Here is a 17,408-nt window from a genome sequence, read left to right as displayed (position 1 = left end):
GGGAGGGCAGTGTGAAGTTTTTCATGACTGGAATATCATCTAGTACGTTATCATTCTGTCACACCATGATTAACACCAGCCCTGTCCTCCTCTTCCTCCACCCCTGAAAACAAGGCCATATATATATGTTGCCTACTGAACCTTGACTATTGAATTCAGGCTCTATGCAGGTGTTGGAACCTAGACTGATACATTTACAAAGTTATATAGGCAGTTCCCTGGCAAGGCTCTTAACACATGCTTGCAGCAGGTGCTTCCAATGGCATCCTGATTTGTTTGCAGGCAGATTAGACAAACCTAGCTATTTAATGAGCATTCATTCTGCAGGGAGGTTAGGTGATGTTGTGTCAAAGCAAGTGTTACCCGACACTCTCTGGGGCATTTTCCTTAACGCAAGCAAGCTTATATTTTGGGGAAGCAGGGTTTTTGTGTGTGGCAGAGCTCCCAAACAGCTGTAATTCCACAACTTGGATTTGGGAGTCCCACCTGAAAGCAGCAACAGCATGGAAGTGCCCTACAACCGAAGGAAGAGAGGGAGGGAAAAGCGGAATTCTGCAAGCTGCATACATTAGACTTTAGCAGATTTGCATGGCTCTTCTTATATTGCAAAATGTATCCCACAAAATTTAGTATTCTGCATATCCTCCATCCAGTTCTCACAGTCATGGAGAAAGGCAAAGAGTTCTGGAATGTACCAGCTCCACCAATGAGAGAGATGGATGAATCTGTGTTTCTCTCTGTTTGCCATTCTTTTCAGCCTTAAGTTCAGGTCTTCCTATTTCCACATCAGCTTCCTTTCATTTCTTTCTGCATGAATGTGAAAGGTAACACAGGACAGATCTGAGTTATTTTAAGCTACACATACTTAGGCATTAGTTCAGCTGAGGGCGAGGACTGAGCTCATGTGGACTAGAACCATGCGCCCACAGAGTATCCCCACCGAAGGTGGCCGTTAGTTAGACCCTAGAGATGATGACCCGTGTTTGTCAATCAACCCCCGTCCACATCAGCTTCTGCAGAAGAACTGGAGTATGCATCTTGAGGCTGGGGAAAAAAAACAACAATCAATAGCATTTTTTTCCTTGGGCTGTTGTGCCATTTGCCACTTAAGGCCACAGGGAGTTTTCAAAAAGTGAAATGCAGTCACTGCACAAATTGTCAAGCCTGGAGTACCCCTGCAGTTCTTTTACACACAGAGAAAAAAATATCTCTGCAATGAAGAGATACTTAAGAAGGGAAGTTTCTCGCTGAAACTGAGGAAGCTCAGAGATGCACTTGTTAAAAGGAATTTTTTTTTTTTTGTAGCTAAGCAGAAAAATGAAGGCTTTGGAGAATGATTTTTACAAGTGGCAAGCTTTGGGTACTGAGCACCAAGGAAATTGCAGGCTTCATGGCAGGGCCAGATGGGATTTATTAGAAGTCTTGCAAGAGGTCCCCTGTACTGTTTACCCATTTTTGATTCAGAAACTCCCTGATGGTTCAAGTGTTAATTTACATGTCTTGACCTGTAGAGTGAAGATGTGCTCTTAAAATTGCCGACCCCTCCAGTGATCTCTTCAAAGGTTCTTTCTTAATTTATGATCCGAGCACCCAGTTCTGTGCAGGATTACTCAGAAGAAAGTCATGCAATGTTCAGTGGTGTCCGCTCTTCAGTTACTGTGCCCAGAATTTGCAGGGATTGTGGGGAATTCAAACTCGGGCCAACCGACCCACAAATCCAAAATGAAGTCGTGCAAAATACGGTGCTTCAAATCCTGTGATGCTCACTCCAAAAATGCAATGCTGGTTCCATCTCATATGCATGCACCTCCTCATGAGGAACATGTGTGTGACTTTGTGCAGGCCTTTATAACCATCTGCACAAACTCTCTGCAGTTCCAAAGAGAAATAGAGGGTGCTAGGGTGGCAGCCACATGTAGCAAAGTAGTTCTGGAATTACTTCTACCCCTTGGGAAGTTTTCTAAAAGCACATTACCCTGTTTTTTTGACACTGGTGCACTTAAACCTACAGCAGCACCCCACGTTAGGAGAAGGGTTGCAGCTGAGTGTTGGAATATTATTATTATTTGTCAGGGAACTGCCATCGGCTCAGAGGCAAGAAATAGAAGGGCAGCTGTGTTACAGGGAGCCTCCGAAAAACTTGTGAAGCAGTTCCTCTTCCGGGGAGGAGGAAAGCCCCACCTCCAGTGGGGAAGAGGTGCAAGGACCAGAGGATGCTGGTGGGAGCATTAACACCGCTCCTAGGCAAGCCGGACAGGAGGGAAAAACGCCTTTGCCATCGCCCATCCTGCACAGTAGCCTAAGGCGCAAAGAGGGAAGGAGAAGGTTGGGGGTAACGAAACCCTTAAGCTGGGGAAGGTCCAAAAAAAGACCACTTCCGGATTCTGCTAGCGATTGAGCCAGACATGAGCTTTGGGGCTCTTCACTGTAAATTTGTTGTTGTTGTAGTTTAGTCGTTTAGTCGTGCCCAACTCTTCGTGACCCCATGGACCAGAGCATGCCAGGCACTCCTGTCTTCCACTGCCTCCCGCAGTTTGGTCAAACTCATGCTGGTAGCTTTCCAACCATCTAGTCCTCTGTCGTCCCCTTCTCCTTGTGCCCTCCATCTTTCCCAACATCAGGGTCTTTTCCAGGGAGTCTTCTCTTCTCATGAGGTGGCCAAAGTATTGGAGCCTCAGCTTCAGGATCTGTCCTTCCAGTGAGCACTCAGGGCTGATTTCCTTAAGAATGGAGAGTTTGATCTTCTTGCAGTCCATGAGGACTCTCAAGAGTCTCCTCCAGCACCATAATTCAAAAGCATCAATTCTTCGGCGATCAGCCTTCTTTATGGTCCAGCTCTCACTTCCATACATCACTACTGGGAAAACCATAGCTTTTACTATACGGACCTTTGTTGGCAAGGTGATGTCTACTTAAAGCCTATAAAACACAGGTTGGAGTCCTGCCTTGTTACTCTCAAGCAACTGCAACAACCATCTGACATTATTATTATTGTTGTTGTTATTTATTTCTGGGACGCGGGTGGCGCTGTGGGTAAAACCTCAGCGCCTAGGACTTGCCGATCGCATGGTCGGCGGTTCGAATCCCTGTGGTGGGGTGCGCTCCCGTCGTTCGGTCCCAGCGCCTGCCAACCTAGCAGTTCGAAAGCACCTCTGGGTGCAAGTAGATAAATAGGGACCGCTTACCAGCGGGAAGGTAAACAGCGTTCTGTGTGCTGCGCTGGCTCGCCAGATGCAGCTTGTCACGCTGGCCATGTGACCCGGAAGTGTCTGCGGACAGCGCTGGCTCCTGGCCTATAGAGTGAGATGAGCGCACAACCCTAGAGTCTGGCAAGACTGGCCCATACGGGCAGGGGTACCTTTACCTTTACCTTTATTTATTAAATTTGTATACCCGCAAGTCTCATGGTGGTTCACAGGATAAAGTCACAATACAAAATACAAAATCAAAATCTGCTTTGCATACAGAAGGTCCCAGTTTTAATCTCTGGCATCTCCAGGTAAAGGTTGGGAGAGACAGCCTGCCTGACACCCTGGAGAGCTGCTGCCAATCAGTGTAGACAATGCTGAGCAGGATGGATCAATGGACTGACTCAGTAAAAGGCAGCTTCCTATATGCTACTCTTAATACTCCATTTCATGCTTTTATTCAGGCTTCCTCAAACTCGGCCCTCCAGATGTTTTGAGACGACAATTCCCATCATCCCTGACCACTGGTCCTGCTAGCTAGGGAACATGGGAGTTGTAGGCCAAAAACATCTGGAGGACTGAGTTTGAGGAAGCCTGATTTTATTTCTCCTTTGGCCATCACGCCTTTGTCATTTTGGCTACTTCAGGGGCGTAGGCCGGGCATAACGTACGTGAAATCTTTAAACATGCCAAAACTCTCCATTAAAAAAAGCAATGATTTGCTATTATTATTGCTTGGTAAGAATAAAGGAAGGGGGAGCACGAAAACAAAAGCTGCATTGATGGGAAGTTTAGGAACTTCTTGAACATCAAGAATCAGTCAAAGCAAGGAGGCAACAATCCCAAATACGCTACAAATCCCTGGTATGAAACACACCTTATTTTTCACCTTGGCAGAGCAGACAAGATCAAAAGGGTATAGCCAAGAGGTATAATTTTCTCCTCTTCTGTCAGATCCCCAAATGTTAAGTGCGCGTCCTTTCCCAGCAACTCCCTTACAAAAGGATGAAACGATCAGCAATGAACTTCAGTCTATTAAATGTCACCCCCCAAAATAGGTAATTACTATATGCATATTAAACTGAAGCAGTCCTTTCCTGATGAGGTCCAATTTTTACTAGCAAAAGTATTACTGAATCTTAATTGGCAAGGCAGCAAAACCTCCCGGAGCTATAAATCAAAGAAGGACTCCCAAATTTTTACCAAGTACATGCTGAATCTAAACACAACTGCGTTCGTTTTAATCAAACAAAATCAGACAAAAACAAAAGAAACATTCTTTCCCGAAGAATTTGCCAAAGGGCGTCAAATCGGTTCTCGGAGAGGTGCAAAGATATTCAAAGACATTAATCGGTGCTTGCAATGCAAAGAACGTTTGGAAAAGACTGTCTGGGGCAGCCTTCTAATAATCAGGACCAACAAAAGGAGGAGGGAATGTCTTCCAGAAGAACAGTCCAGGTTGCTAATGGACAGCATCTTCCAACTATGGAGGGCTGAAAGAGAAAGAAAAACTGAGCTCTTACACGTTGCTTGGAATTATGGACATTTCATAGCCCAAAGTCAGTGTCTGAATGGGGCTTGTAAAGGTAAAGGTAAAGGGACCCCTGACCATTAGGTCCAGTCGTGACCGACTCTGGGGTTGCGGTGCTCATCTTGCTTTATTGGCCGAGGGAGCCGGCGTACAGCTTCCGGGTCATGTGGCCAGCATGACTAAGCCGCTTCTGGAGAACCAGAGCAGCAGACGGAAACGCCGTTTACCTTCCTGCTGGAGCGGTACCTATTTATCTACTTGCACTTTGACATGCTTTCAAACTGCTAGGTGGGCAGGAGCAAGGACCGAGCAACGGGAGCTCACTCCGTTGCGGGGATTTGAACCGCCGACCTTCTGATCGGCAAGTCCTAGGCTCTATGGTTTAACCCACAGCGCCACCGGTGTCCCTGAGTGGGGCTTGTAGACCTCAGCAATATATTCTCAGTTGATGATCTGTTATGATAGATGTTTGACCACGTGGATATTGGAAGTGAGCACCTAGCGAGCTAAGCCCCAGTATGGTGTAGTGCAGGGATGAGGAACCTGTGGCCTTCAGATACTGGGACTTTAGTTCTCACTGTCCCTGACCATCAACCTTGGCTGCTGGGACTGACTGGAATTGGAATCCAACAACATATGGAGGTCCATACATTTACCATCCCTGGTGTAGCGGAGAGCATGCTGGAACTGGGACTTGGAAAGGCCAGTGTTGAATTGATTGTGTAAATCCGAAACTTGCAGGGTATCTTTGGATGAGTCACTATTTCAGGAAATGCCTTCCATATCACGTAGGATAATGTTGTGTACCAGTCTCTTGAAATTGCGGGAGGGGAGAGTGCTGTATGGCTCAGGTCTTCCTTGTGGGTTTCCCATGGGCTTCTGGCTGGCCACTGTGGATTGGCGGACTCTACAATGGTACCTCGGGTTACAGACGCTTCAGGTTACAGACTCCGCTAACCCAGAAATAGCACCTCAGGTTAAGAACTTTTCTTCAGGATGAGAACAGAAATTGCACAGTGGCAGTGGGAGGCTCCATTAGCTAAAGTGGTGCTTCAGGTTAAGAACAGTTTCAGGTTAAGAATGGACCTAATTTTCTTAACCCAAGGTACCACTGTATTTGGTTTGATCCAGGAGGGCTGTTCTTGTGTTATGATTAAGTCAAAACCTTCATGGAAGGGGTGGGTTTTGAAGGGAGAAGAAAGGGTGGCACCACATAGGTGCCCTGTGAGGACCTAGGGAGCAGGAAGGAAGAAAGGGAAAAATGTTTAAGAGAGTAGAAGATTTTAGAGCAGCTGGGAGCAGCTGAGTTGCAGAAGCAAAGGTCACAGGCAAGGTTTCTTCTCTGTTTTCCATTTGTTGTCCCTCCGGGTCTGCTTTTCTTTTGGATTGCTGAGAGTGAAGAGGCCAGTCTCTTCTATAAAACACTGTGCTTGCTGAAGCGCAGCAGTTACATAACAATGGCCTATGCTCATTAAAGGACCCCAGTTCTCCCCAAGTGCTTTCCCACTAAGCCCAGGGATCATCGACAGAAAGAAATGTCCTTCCCCAATACTGCAGGATTTTTATTTTCTTCTGTTGCTTTTAGGTGAATCATTTTGCGATGTCAGCAACACCTGGCCTGAAACTACCGTCCTGTAGAGGAAAGATCAAACACTTTCCCCCTCTACCGGCAAGGAACGTGGTTATTAAAAGGTTTCTTGAGTATAGCTTGTCCCTGTCAGAAATCGAAGGTCATAAAAGAGAGAAGCCAGGGTTTATTTACTTCCACCCTGCTGCTCTAATTAAAGGGTCAGTAGCAACCCAAGCGCTGCGGACCCATTTGCCTCTCTCTATAAACCTTCACAATTTATTCTGAAAAGTGAGCGGAATGGACACAACATCCTTTAGCTGGTGATCAAAGACTTTGAAAGATCAGCAAATTTGCCCACTGTTATTTGCCCTCCTTCTCTTTGCTTCTCTTGGGAAAAAATATTTTACAATTAGATTAAGTAGCTGCATTTAAATAATAACCAAACACCTGACCTGAACAGAGGGGTAGGGCAGGAAGTGAAACACCCCCCCCTCCCGCAGCAATGTGGACTACAGCGAGAGTTCATTAATCATCTTTCTTTTTAAAAGCTTGATGTAGTTTATAGTGTAAGTCTTTTTGAAAAGCAGCAGCAGTAGCAGCAGCAACAACAACACTGTAGTTGTTCAAAACAAGACTTGATTACCAACAGAGCTGAAGGAAAGCTATGTACCATTTCATCACAAATGTTTTTGGAACTCCTTGCAAAGACACCATTCATTTAAAATGCCTTTATTTGTCCTCACTGTCGGTTGCCTTCAATGACATCATAACATAACCAAATCTGATTGGTTGTATCAATCCACAAGGTATTTTTTATATTTGATTGATATTTAATGACATCATCACATTGTGACATCCTACTCACTCTGGGCAGCTGATTGCGATGAGAAACACCTGACGTTAAACCAGTTTTCTGTAGCAAACACAGAACAGGTAGGTATGATAAGGTTTATGAACACTTGATTAGGAACCCTGGCATAATCAGGTTACCAGATCTTTAATAAATAATAATAATTTATTATTTATACCCCGCCCATCTGGCTGGGTTTCCCCAGCCACTCTGGGTGGCTCCCAACAGAATATTAAAAACAGGATAAAACATTAGACATTAAAAACTTCCCCAAACAGGGCTGTCTTCAGATGTCTTCTAAAAGTCAGATAGTTGTTTATTTCCTTGACATCTGATGGGAGGGTGTTCCACAGGGCAGGCGCCACCACCGAGAAGGCCCTATGAATAAAATGTGTATAACTATTCATGTGACATACATTATGTATTTGTTAGGGAAAACACCAGTGTTCTATGCAGCAAGCATAAAGCCTGGAGCTGTTCATAATGCTTCTTGATTGGCAAGATTTCCTAAAAATGAACGAAAAAAGCAGCTGGTAGGAAAAGCAAATGGTGCCAAATAGCATTGCAAACAGTCAAACAATGTATCCCCCAACCCAACAAAACATTTATAAACCCCAACCCTGCAAACCACTGGTTAACATCTGATGTGGCCATAGTTATCAAGCAAAAGCATATTATATGTTATTTGGACTGGAGTATTCATAGGTACCCAAATCACCTTTATATCAACTTTTATATCAACGAAAGAGTTCAACTGTTGACACTCTTACGTTTAACAATATGCGTTGCGGTGGCCAGCCAGGGGGTGAACTCCAAAACTTTTTGGACTATCATGCAAAAAAAGTGCAACACCTTTTTTTGGGTCTGGATTTTTACCTCTGGAAATATCGCAACCCTAGCATAAATGATATTTATTAGTGTTCAGTTTACCAATAAAATATTCCCTCTTTAATTTTTCTGGGCACACATCTCTTAAGGCCTCTTGCTCAGGCACTGCTAAAACCGACAATCACCTTTCAGTTCACAGCCAGGTGACTTTCCCTCAAAGAATCCTGTCAACAATTCCCAGAGTCCCCTGGGAAAAGCTACTCTGAGAACTATCGGTCTGTGCTGCGAATTGAGGTTGCCTAACAACTCTCAGCACCCTTAAACTACAGTGCTCGGAAAAGCCATGACTGTTTAAAGTGGTATTATACTACTTTAAATGCACAGTCCGGATGGGACTCAGAACTTTAGAATAAAGCCCATTTCATACACAGCATGTGCTCAGATGCACGTCTGATGATCAAACGCTCTGCGGAGTCAACCTCGCCGGAGCAACCCTTCCAGCAAAATGAAAAACCTGTGCCTTGTTAAACTGCTGACGCTCTGTCCTTTTAATTAAAAACAAGTTGGCATTTACAACCACACACAATCAAGAAATGGAAGATTTTACAACCTCTTTTTTTTTTTTTAATCTCCCAACAAGTGGAGGAGGAAAAGATTGCCTGTTCACCCAGGAAGATCACCCGAAGAGAGGGCAAACACAGCCCTGTGTGGATTTTTATAGGCAGCTGAGCTTTCCCTTGTGTCCCTGGTTTCCTGTGAATTGCTGGACCTCCTGACCATAGGCATGTCTGAACTATGGCTAATCACCGATGAGCACCAAGCTTATGCAGGCTTCTGTATAATAAACCGGCACTCTAATAGCATGTTCCAGATCATTTTCTTTCATTTCTGCTCATTTTTGAGCTCCCCTCCCCTCCACCTCTATCTAACATGCATCAGCTTGTACAGGAATCACGCTTTGCCCCCATGATACCACTTGAATGGCAGATGGTAGGACTGAGCAGAAGTGAAAGGCCTGCATTCATTGGTTTTCTTTTGATGCGCTCTGGCTCTTCACGTTCCTGCTCAGAGGGTTGTGGATTCAAACCAGTTTCCACACAGTGCCAAAGTCTATCATGTTTTAGAACCAGTTCAGTCTTGAGAGCCCAAGTCAGGTAGTTCTTACCATTCAGACGTTCCATCTGGGCAGTGTTGCCAAGATTAATAAACTGCGCAGGTTGCTGAACTGACATGGCTTCTGCTCCTTGCTGCACCAGGTCTGCTTCTTCGGTACACGGTCTCACCACTGGACCTTCAGTCCCTTCGAGGTCCTCACCAACAGCACCCTGATTCTCCAGCTTTAGCAATTTGACATCTATAAAACACTGGGCCCATAACCTGACGTGAAGCGTAAATTAATAATGCAGAGTTTTAAAGAATAAAAGCTTTACTGAGTTAAAATAAGCTTCTTCATAAACAACATGGTTCCAAACAGTTTGACTGAGATTACATACTGACTCTGTTCATAGCTGAAACAGACAGACTCTGCTGAAATCTTACAGAGAGCACAAAGTGAAACTGGCTACTATGTCACATGTCAGAGTTAGCAGTTAGGCCTGAATAACTTTAGTAGGCCCAAATGATTGTGCAGTCCCAGCACTTCCCAGCCTGCTTCCGCTCTCATGTGTCTTTGTCACATGACATCTTTTGCCTTATAGGTTATTTACTGGCAATAGCATAGGAACCAACTCCTAGGGGCCAAGGTCCCTTCACCCCCACAGTAAAATATTTGAGGGGCTTCACTGGCCAGACACCCCCCCCCAAAGTCAATGGGCATTGTCATTCACCACATCTTGTGTTTGATTATGTGGGGCGGGGCTTACCTGGGCCCCCACAATATTTTGTTCCAAGGTAAGTTTTTTGGTTTTGTTTTTTAAAAAAGTTTTCTTTCTCCATTTCTGCAACTGTAATCTGGTCAGATTTATTAACACCTGAGTTGCATCTTCCAAAAAGGGTTTTCTCTGTGAACCGCCCTGAGATCTTGTGATGAAGGGGCGGTATATTAACCAAACCAAACCAAACCAAACCAAGAGCCTGCTGGATCAGGGCAGTCGCCCATCAGCTCCAACATCCTGTTCTCACAAGTAGTCAACCATAATACTGTGGAAAGCCTGTAAGCAAGACATGAGTGCAACAGGACTCATTCATTCATTCCCTAAACAGAGCTTCCTTCAGATGTCCTCTAAAAGTCAGATAGTTGCTTATTTCCTTGACATCTGATGGGAGGGTGTTCCACAGGGTGGGTGCCACTACCAAGAAGGCCCTCTGCCTGGTTCCCTGTAACCTCACTTCTCACAGTGAGGGAACCATCAGAAGGCCCTCGGAGCTGGACTTCAGTGTCTGGGCTCCTTGGTATAGTCAGGTATAGCTCCTTCAGGTAAGCAAGACATGAGTGCAACAGGACTCTCCCCACCACCTGCGATTTCCAGAAACTGGTGTTCAGAGGCCTGCTGACACCAGTAGTAGTGTTATGGGTAGGACTAATCAGAGAAAGGCTGTGGTGTCATCGTACGGCACCTGCTTATCAGGCAGAAGGTATCAAGTTCAATCCCCAACATCTCCAGGTAGGACTTGAAGTGAATGCTGCCTGAAATCCTGTCAGTATAGAGCCTAGGGCTTTTCTTCAGCTAGAGCTCAGTTCTGGTGCCTCTTAAGTGGGTGCAATTGCCATTCTGAGAGAACAAGTTCATGCTGAGCTCTGGCACCTCTTTTTCTAGAAAAATAGCACGGGTAGCGCCTAACAAGCTAGATACATCAATGTTCTGACTCAGTGTAGGACAGATGTCCTATGTTCCTATCTTGCTCCTAACCTGGGTAATGTTAGCTGGGAGGTGGCAACTGGCAAGCATATATTTTCTTTGGCTGGGCTCTAAATCTTCCCCTCTTTAACCCCTGGCACACAAATGGAGATGATCTTCTTAATGGGAAATTTGAGCCAGCTCCTCTGCTGCTAGCGATCGCTGCTTCATTGACAAGAGCAGCCTGGCCTCCCTTCTTCCAAGGCAATGAATGAAAGCCAGCAGCAAGAATCCTCTTGCACCCCAACCTAATTTTCCAAGAGACGGGTGTCAGCTGCTGCTCTGCCATGCATTCACAGCTGAAGGTTGGCTCTTCATGCCTCAGTAAGTGATATTGGCTGAGAAGGCGGCTATTTGGCGGCTATCCTGGTTCGCAGGCATAATGTTAGCGGTCACATGGCTGGTAGGAGTGGAGCTATAAAATGAGCGAAGAATTTTTTTAAAGGTAACCGTCTAAGGGTCGCAAAATAGTGCAAATAATGGCATATTGTCTTAGTGTCGCCCAAGTTCACTCTTTGGGTTGTTGGCTCATGGGGCCACCACCGTTGTGATTGTGTCGAATAGGGTTGCCAAGGGAAACTGAACAAGGAAAAGTGTATTGGACCAAATTGTCGTAGGACTCCAATTTTTGCTCATCTACATTGGCTTCTGGGCTCAATTCAAGTTGATAAACAGCTTGGGCTGTCTTGCACCAGGGAGAGTCATTTCCCTGAACTATATCATATCACTGGGAAAAATTAATCCAAGTTCTCCAGATTGTTTTTTCTTCCCCCCCTGGAAGAACTGGGAACTTTCCCAAATTCTGTAGAAAAGTAATATATATGATGCAGAGACCACAGTGAAGCTAAGCAGGTCTTCTCCTGGCCAATGACTGGATGAGAGGTCTCATTGGGAACCTCTAGCACTTTGCTCCATGGAGAATAAACATCATTGTCATCCTGTGTTTGATAGCTTGCAGACGACTGGGATGACCCATTCACATTTGCAAGTCAACACTGGAAGTTGCCATTTGTCAGGTGAAGAACAACATGTGTGACTTAGCCAACCTGCCCCGCGCCCCGGCCATCATTAAATCAGAAAATAGCTGCTGCTGCTTTCCCAAGGTCAGCTCCAAATTTAGGCACCCATTATGCTGTAAAAAGGATGTACTGGTAAGTAGCATCCCATGTCAAAGGACTCCTAGGACATAGACTTCCAAGGGCACTGGACTTCATTAGCTGGAGTCTGTTGTTCTGGGAAATGAAATTTCCCAAGCTTGAGGGTGGGGATCTTCTTTTGTGATAGCTGAAAATTCCCACCCTTTCTCTTTGACTCCCAACTCTCCTGAGACCACAACTCATCTCTTGCCACCCCCTACCCACTCTTCCCAGGACCCACCCTTCGTTCAGCCCTGCTTTGCACCCTCTGAGCGTTTTTGCCTGGTTGGAATCAGTGGCAGACTTGGGGCTTTCAAATTCCAACAGTGCTCTGTGTGACGTCAAAATTTGGTACCTTCTATTCTACATCATAGGGACGCAGGTGGCGCTGTGGGTTAAAGCCTCAGCGCCTAGGACTTGCCGATTAAAAGGTCGGCGGTTCGAATCCCTGCGGCGGGGTGCGCTCCCGCTGCTCGGTCCCAGCGCCTGCCAACCTAGCAGTTCGAAAGCACCTCCGGGTGCAAGTAGATAAATAGGGACCGCTTACCAGCGGGAAGGTAAACGGCGTTTCTGTGTGCGGCTCTGGCTCGCCAGAGCCGCGATGTCACGCTGGCCACGTGACCCGGAAGTGTCTCCGGACAGCGCTGGCCCCTGGCCTCTTAAGTGAGATGGGCGCACAACCCCAGAGTCTGTCAAGACTGGCCCGTACGGGCAGGGGTACCTTCACCTTTACCTTTTATTCTACATCATTGAAAACAGTACCTCCCATGGCATCCTCTTGGCTTGGCACACAGTGCAGGGAAATAGGCTACGTTTCCCTAAATCCACCCTGTGGCGGAGCTTCATGCTCTGGCACAAGGTGGCAGAGAGCAGGCGTGGGCAGGGCTGGCAAGCATCCTGGGGGCATGGCGTGCCGCCTGTAGGGCCATGGCACCCAGCACAAGCAGGGGGCAGCCGCGATGGCACCCTGCCAGGATCCTGCTGCCGGGGCTGGTGCGCTCTCCCCGCACACCTCTTCCTCCGCCAGTGAATCCACTTCTGTTGGAATGCACCCCTTAACTCTGATAATCTCTGAAGAGAGTACAGTGGTACCTCAGGTTACAGATGCTTCAGGTTACAGACTCTGCTAACCCAGAAATAGTACCTCGGGTTAAGAACTTTGCTTCTGGGTGAGAACAGAAATCGCGCAGCAGCAGGAGGAGGCCCCATTAGCTAAAGTAGTACCTCAAGTAAAGAACAGTTTCAGGTTAAGAATGGACCTCCGGAACGAATTAAGTTCTTAACCTGAGGTACCACTGTACAGAGAAGTGTGCATGTAGACAGTAACCTACTGTACAAAGGTAAATGTTATGCATGGTTCACTTTGCCTCTATCCCCCACCTCACAAAAGCTCACCTAGAGGGGAATGTTTTCCTCAAACTGAAAATGGTAGTCACCCCTGACCTAGCTTCTAGGCCTCACTCGCTGGATCATCACCTTGTCATGGTGAGTGTGCTTGCACATTCCTATGACCCTTGTGAGAGAAGCTGTCGGGAATCTCGTAGTCCCAGCAGGGTCACTCAAGGCGGTAAGGTCAAAGGGAAGGAGCTAGACAAAGAATGATCCGAGAAGTCCTCAATGGCAGAACAGGCGGATGATAACAAGCGATGTGTTACAACGGCTGTGAAGGCGGATGAAGGCTGCAGCAGATAAGAATGTACCGGTCGTCGTGACTACTCATGCCATTGGAAGAGAGCCATACTGTGAAAACGTGCACGGTCAGCGTGCACTGATCCACACATATAAAACAAATCCACACACAGGTGTCTTCCAAAACCCATCCCAAACCCAAACCCCAAAAGTCCCATGGCGATCGGCAAATGGTAACGGGGGAAGGAGTGTGCAATGTGGAAGTAATGAACCGGCACTTGGATGATGAATAACTGTGTTTATGGAAAATAATCTTACTCGGCTATGAGTGATCGCCAAAGAAGAAGAAGAGCTCCTAGGCACCTAAGGGGCTGCTGTGAAAGCGTTTCAGGTATCAGAGAGAGGCATGGTGTTGGGGGGCACCCAATAGCATAGACAGGAGAAGAACTTTTGAGAAGTTTTGCACTGGTTTTGTTATACAGTCAAGCATTCCTAGCACAACCTATTTATATTCCAATGTAGGTAAGGATGAATTTTGATGACATCACTAGTGTGAGCCAGCCCCAGCTCAGAAAGCATTTGGAGACCCCGTTGGCAAAACAAACCAACCTTCGGAAGGTCTTCCCGCCTAGCTAATAATTAATGTCTCGTTTGAGAGGGAGGCAGGAATGACTTCTTTTCTTATGCACAGACTTCCAATCTGAGGCCTGCCGAAAAACCTCATTAGCTTGTCATTGCCATTGCTTTTAGAGGCCTCGCGCTATGTGTCCCCACCTCCAGCCACCTCCACCGGGCTTGCAATTCCACCAGGTCTGTGGCCTAACAGATGGTCCCAACTAATGAAAAGAGCCCTTTTAATTAGCTTGTTTGAAGATGCTCGCTCACATTGGTGGGAGATTCCAATAAAGTTTCGGTGGCTGGGCTCTGTGTCGCTGGCATCCAGCAGTTGCCATCTGCTTCGTGGCAGAAAGTGGCGAAGGGGAAACCAGCCGCATTTCCCCCTTCACTGAGCTGGAAATAGGTTTTAAAGGGTGTTGCTGCAGAACTTGGAGGGGGAGCTGGGTGGACTGGGTGGGAGGAGGCCTCCAAGGGGCTGCCGGCAGCAGTCTGAAAGCTGTTAAAACCCCTCCTTCCAGAACCAGTCTATCCTGCCATCTCAAACAATAGTTTCTCAAAGCTGATTTATTTCTAGATGGTGTTTTAAATAATAATAATAAAGTACATCTTTTGACATATTTGCTATTGCTCTTACTGTTGCCTCTGCTACTGGCTTCTTAACCTGAACATTTTTTTCTCTTAAAGAGAGGGATTCCAGCTTTACTTAGTCTAAAGCAGAGATAGGAAGCCTGTACATCTTGCATCTTTGCTGATCACTTACCATGCTATCTGGGCTGATTCAATTAGCATAAGAACCTTGTTGGATTTCACTGTTTCTCAAACTTGCATCTCCAGTTGTTGTTGGACTATACAACTTGCATCATCCCTGACCGCTGGTCCTGCTAGCTATGGGATTGTTGGAGTTGTAGTCCAACAACTGGCACTTAGAAGTACTCAGAAGCATAGCCATCATGGCAAATAGCCATTGATAGTCTTCTCCCACATGAATTTGTCTAAATTGGGGAAATGGGGGGCACAACGCCAGTCTGCCCTCAGCCAGCCCCCATTGACCTGCCTTCTTACTTGTACATTCATTTCATTTCCTGTCCTCTTTCTCCTCCTCAGTCTCAACACTGCCTTTGCAGAACTCAGCAGGGAGGAGAGTGGGTCCAAAACTAGAATTCTGCCAGCTCTACCTCTCATTGGCTGTGGTCTCACCTGTCATTGCTTCTGGCTCTTCCTACCATTGCCCTACTGCTTTAAGCTCCACCAGCTCCAACGGGCACCAGCCACCATAGGAGCCAACTTCTAGGGCCTGAGGTCTTTCAGTCCCGCCCCCCTTAAATATTTGAAGGGGCTGTAGGCCCTCAAAGTTATCATAGAATCATAGAGTTGGAAGAGACCACAAGGGCCATCGAGTCCAACCCCCTGCCAAGCAGAAAACACCATCAGAGCACTCCTGACATATGGTTGTCAAGCCTCTGCTTAGGTAAAGGTAAAGGTACCCCTGCCCGTACGGGCCAGTCTTGACAGACTCTGGGGTTGTGCGCCCATCTCACTTAAGAGGCCAGGGGCCAGCGCTGTCCGGAGACACTTCTGGGTCACGTGGCCAGCGTGACATCGCTGCTCTGGCGAGCCAGAGCCGCACACGGAAACGCCGTTTACCTTCCCGCTGGTAAGCGGTCCCTATTTATCTACTTGCACCCGGAGGTGCTTTCGAACTGCTAGGTTGGCAGGCGCTGGGACCGAGCAGCGGGAGCGCACCCCGCCGCAGGGATTCGAACCGCCGACCTTTCGATCGGCAAGTCCTAGGCGCTGAGGCTTTAACCCACAGCGCCACCAGCGTCCCTCTGCTTAAAGACCTCCAAAGAAGGAGACTCCACCACACTCCTTGGCAGCAAATTCCACTGTCGAACAGCTCTTACTGTCAGGAAGTTCTTCCTAATGTTTAGGTGGAATCTTTTTTCTTGTAGTTTGGAACCATTGCTCCATGTCCACTTCTCTGGAGCAGCAGAAAACAACCTTTCTCCCTCCTCTATGTGACATCCTTTTATATATTTGAACATGGCTATCATATCACCCCTTAACCTCCTCTTCTCCAGGCTAAACATGCCCAGCTCCCTTAGCCGTTCTTCATAAGGCATCGTTTCCTTATGTCCAAGTTGAAGGACATTGTCATTCAAATGGTGTGTGTGTGTGCCACACCTTGTGATCGATTATGCAGGGCGGAGCTTACCACCCCCCCAATATTTTATTCAAGCTGGCACCCCTGAAACCAGTCCTGCTCTGGCACAGCTTTTGCTGCCTGAAAATTCCATGAGCCAGTAATGTACAAATTAGGACTTTAAATTTGAAAGGGCTCTTGGAGGAAATGTAATTTATAGTAGAATGGCATGACATTCTCTGGGACCCGGTGTGTTTATCAATATGCTTGCAACCACCTTCCTTGTCTGTGATCGGTGTGCTCCTGCTTTCCTTTGCAATGTTTTTTTTCCCAATAATACCCATGTCCCTTCCCTATGATTAAGGTTTAGTATCTTTAAATGGGAATTCCTAGGCTCTGGACTCTGCTGGGTTTTATGTGCTCATAAGCTGAGCACACGCAGCTTTGAAGGCAGAGTGAATTAAGGAAAAAACAGGAACAGCCGATGATCTGTATAGTTCACCTTTGTCTGGTGCTGTTGACTCTATCTCTGTACCTCAGACCACAAACATGGTAATAAAAACAGACGCCCCCTTTGCTTATAATGGTGGCCGTGTCAAAATAAGTGGTTTGCAACCCTTTGTCATGGCAGCCTTGACTTCTGGGAAGCAGGCCGGTATAAAACTCCTTGGCTGGCTGCCCAGAGCCTTGCTGGAGCCTCTCCAGCCAGGGCTGTTCTGAACAGATCATTCTTAATATAGTGAAGTGCCGTTGTCTCAGGGTAGAAATATAAGGTGTGTGATTTATGCACCTACTTAGCTTGGCTTAGGCCCAAAGTTGATGTGATACTTTTCATGTACTTTTCACTTTTCTGGTGTCACTGGGTTTCGTTCTAGCAAGGAACAAGTGCGAGGTGAGGCAAGGGCGAGATCGTGGCCATGGGGAGAGGTGGCTTTAAGCCTTCAGCCTGCCCCCATCAAGTTTCTGAGCAGAATTGGGGCAGGGGGGAGGCGGGCATTGATACTATTCACAATGGAAGGAAAACTCCTGTTAACGCCAATGGGAACTTTCACCCAATCACCAACAGCAGGTGTGTGGC

General features: G+C 46.7%; 2 long non-coding RNA genes across 2 annotated transcripts in view; both read right to left on the bottom strand.

Annotated features, from left to right (window-relative positions):
* Nucleotides 1–17,408, bottom strand: part of LOC307209025 — a 442,352-nt gene that overhangs the window by 260,398 nt on the left and 164,546 nt on the right. The window lies entirely within an intron of this gene.
* LOC307208941 lies at nucleotides 3,984–13,646 on the bottom strand. The gene is made up of 3 exons (XR_013835270.1): nucleotides 13,336–13,646; nucleotides 9,133–9,344; nucleotides 3,984–4,681 (listed from the first exon to the last, which is right to left on the bottom strand). It is a non-coding gene; the product is annotated as an uncharacterized lncRNA (long non-coding RNA).

This window comes from Podarcis cretensis (assembly GCF_951804945.1).
Source record: "Podarcis cretensis genome assembly, chromosome: 1".
Taxonomy (NCBI): domain Eukaryota; kingdom Metazoa; phylum Chordata; class Lepidosauria; order Squamata; family Lacertidae; genus Podarcis; species Podarcis cretensis.
Note: the sequence above shows the minus strand (reverse complement) of the source record. Positions and strands in the feature narration are given on the sequence as shown.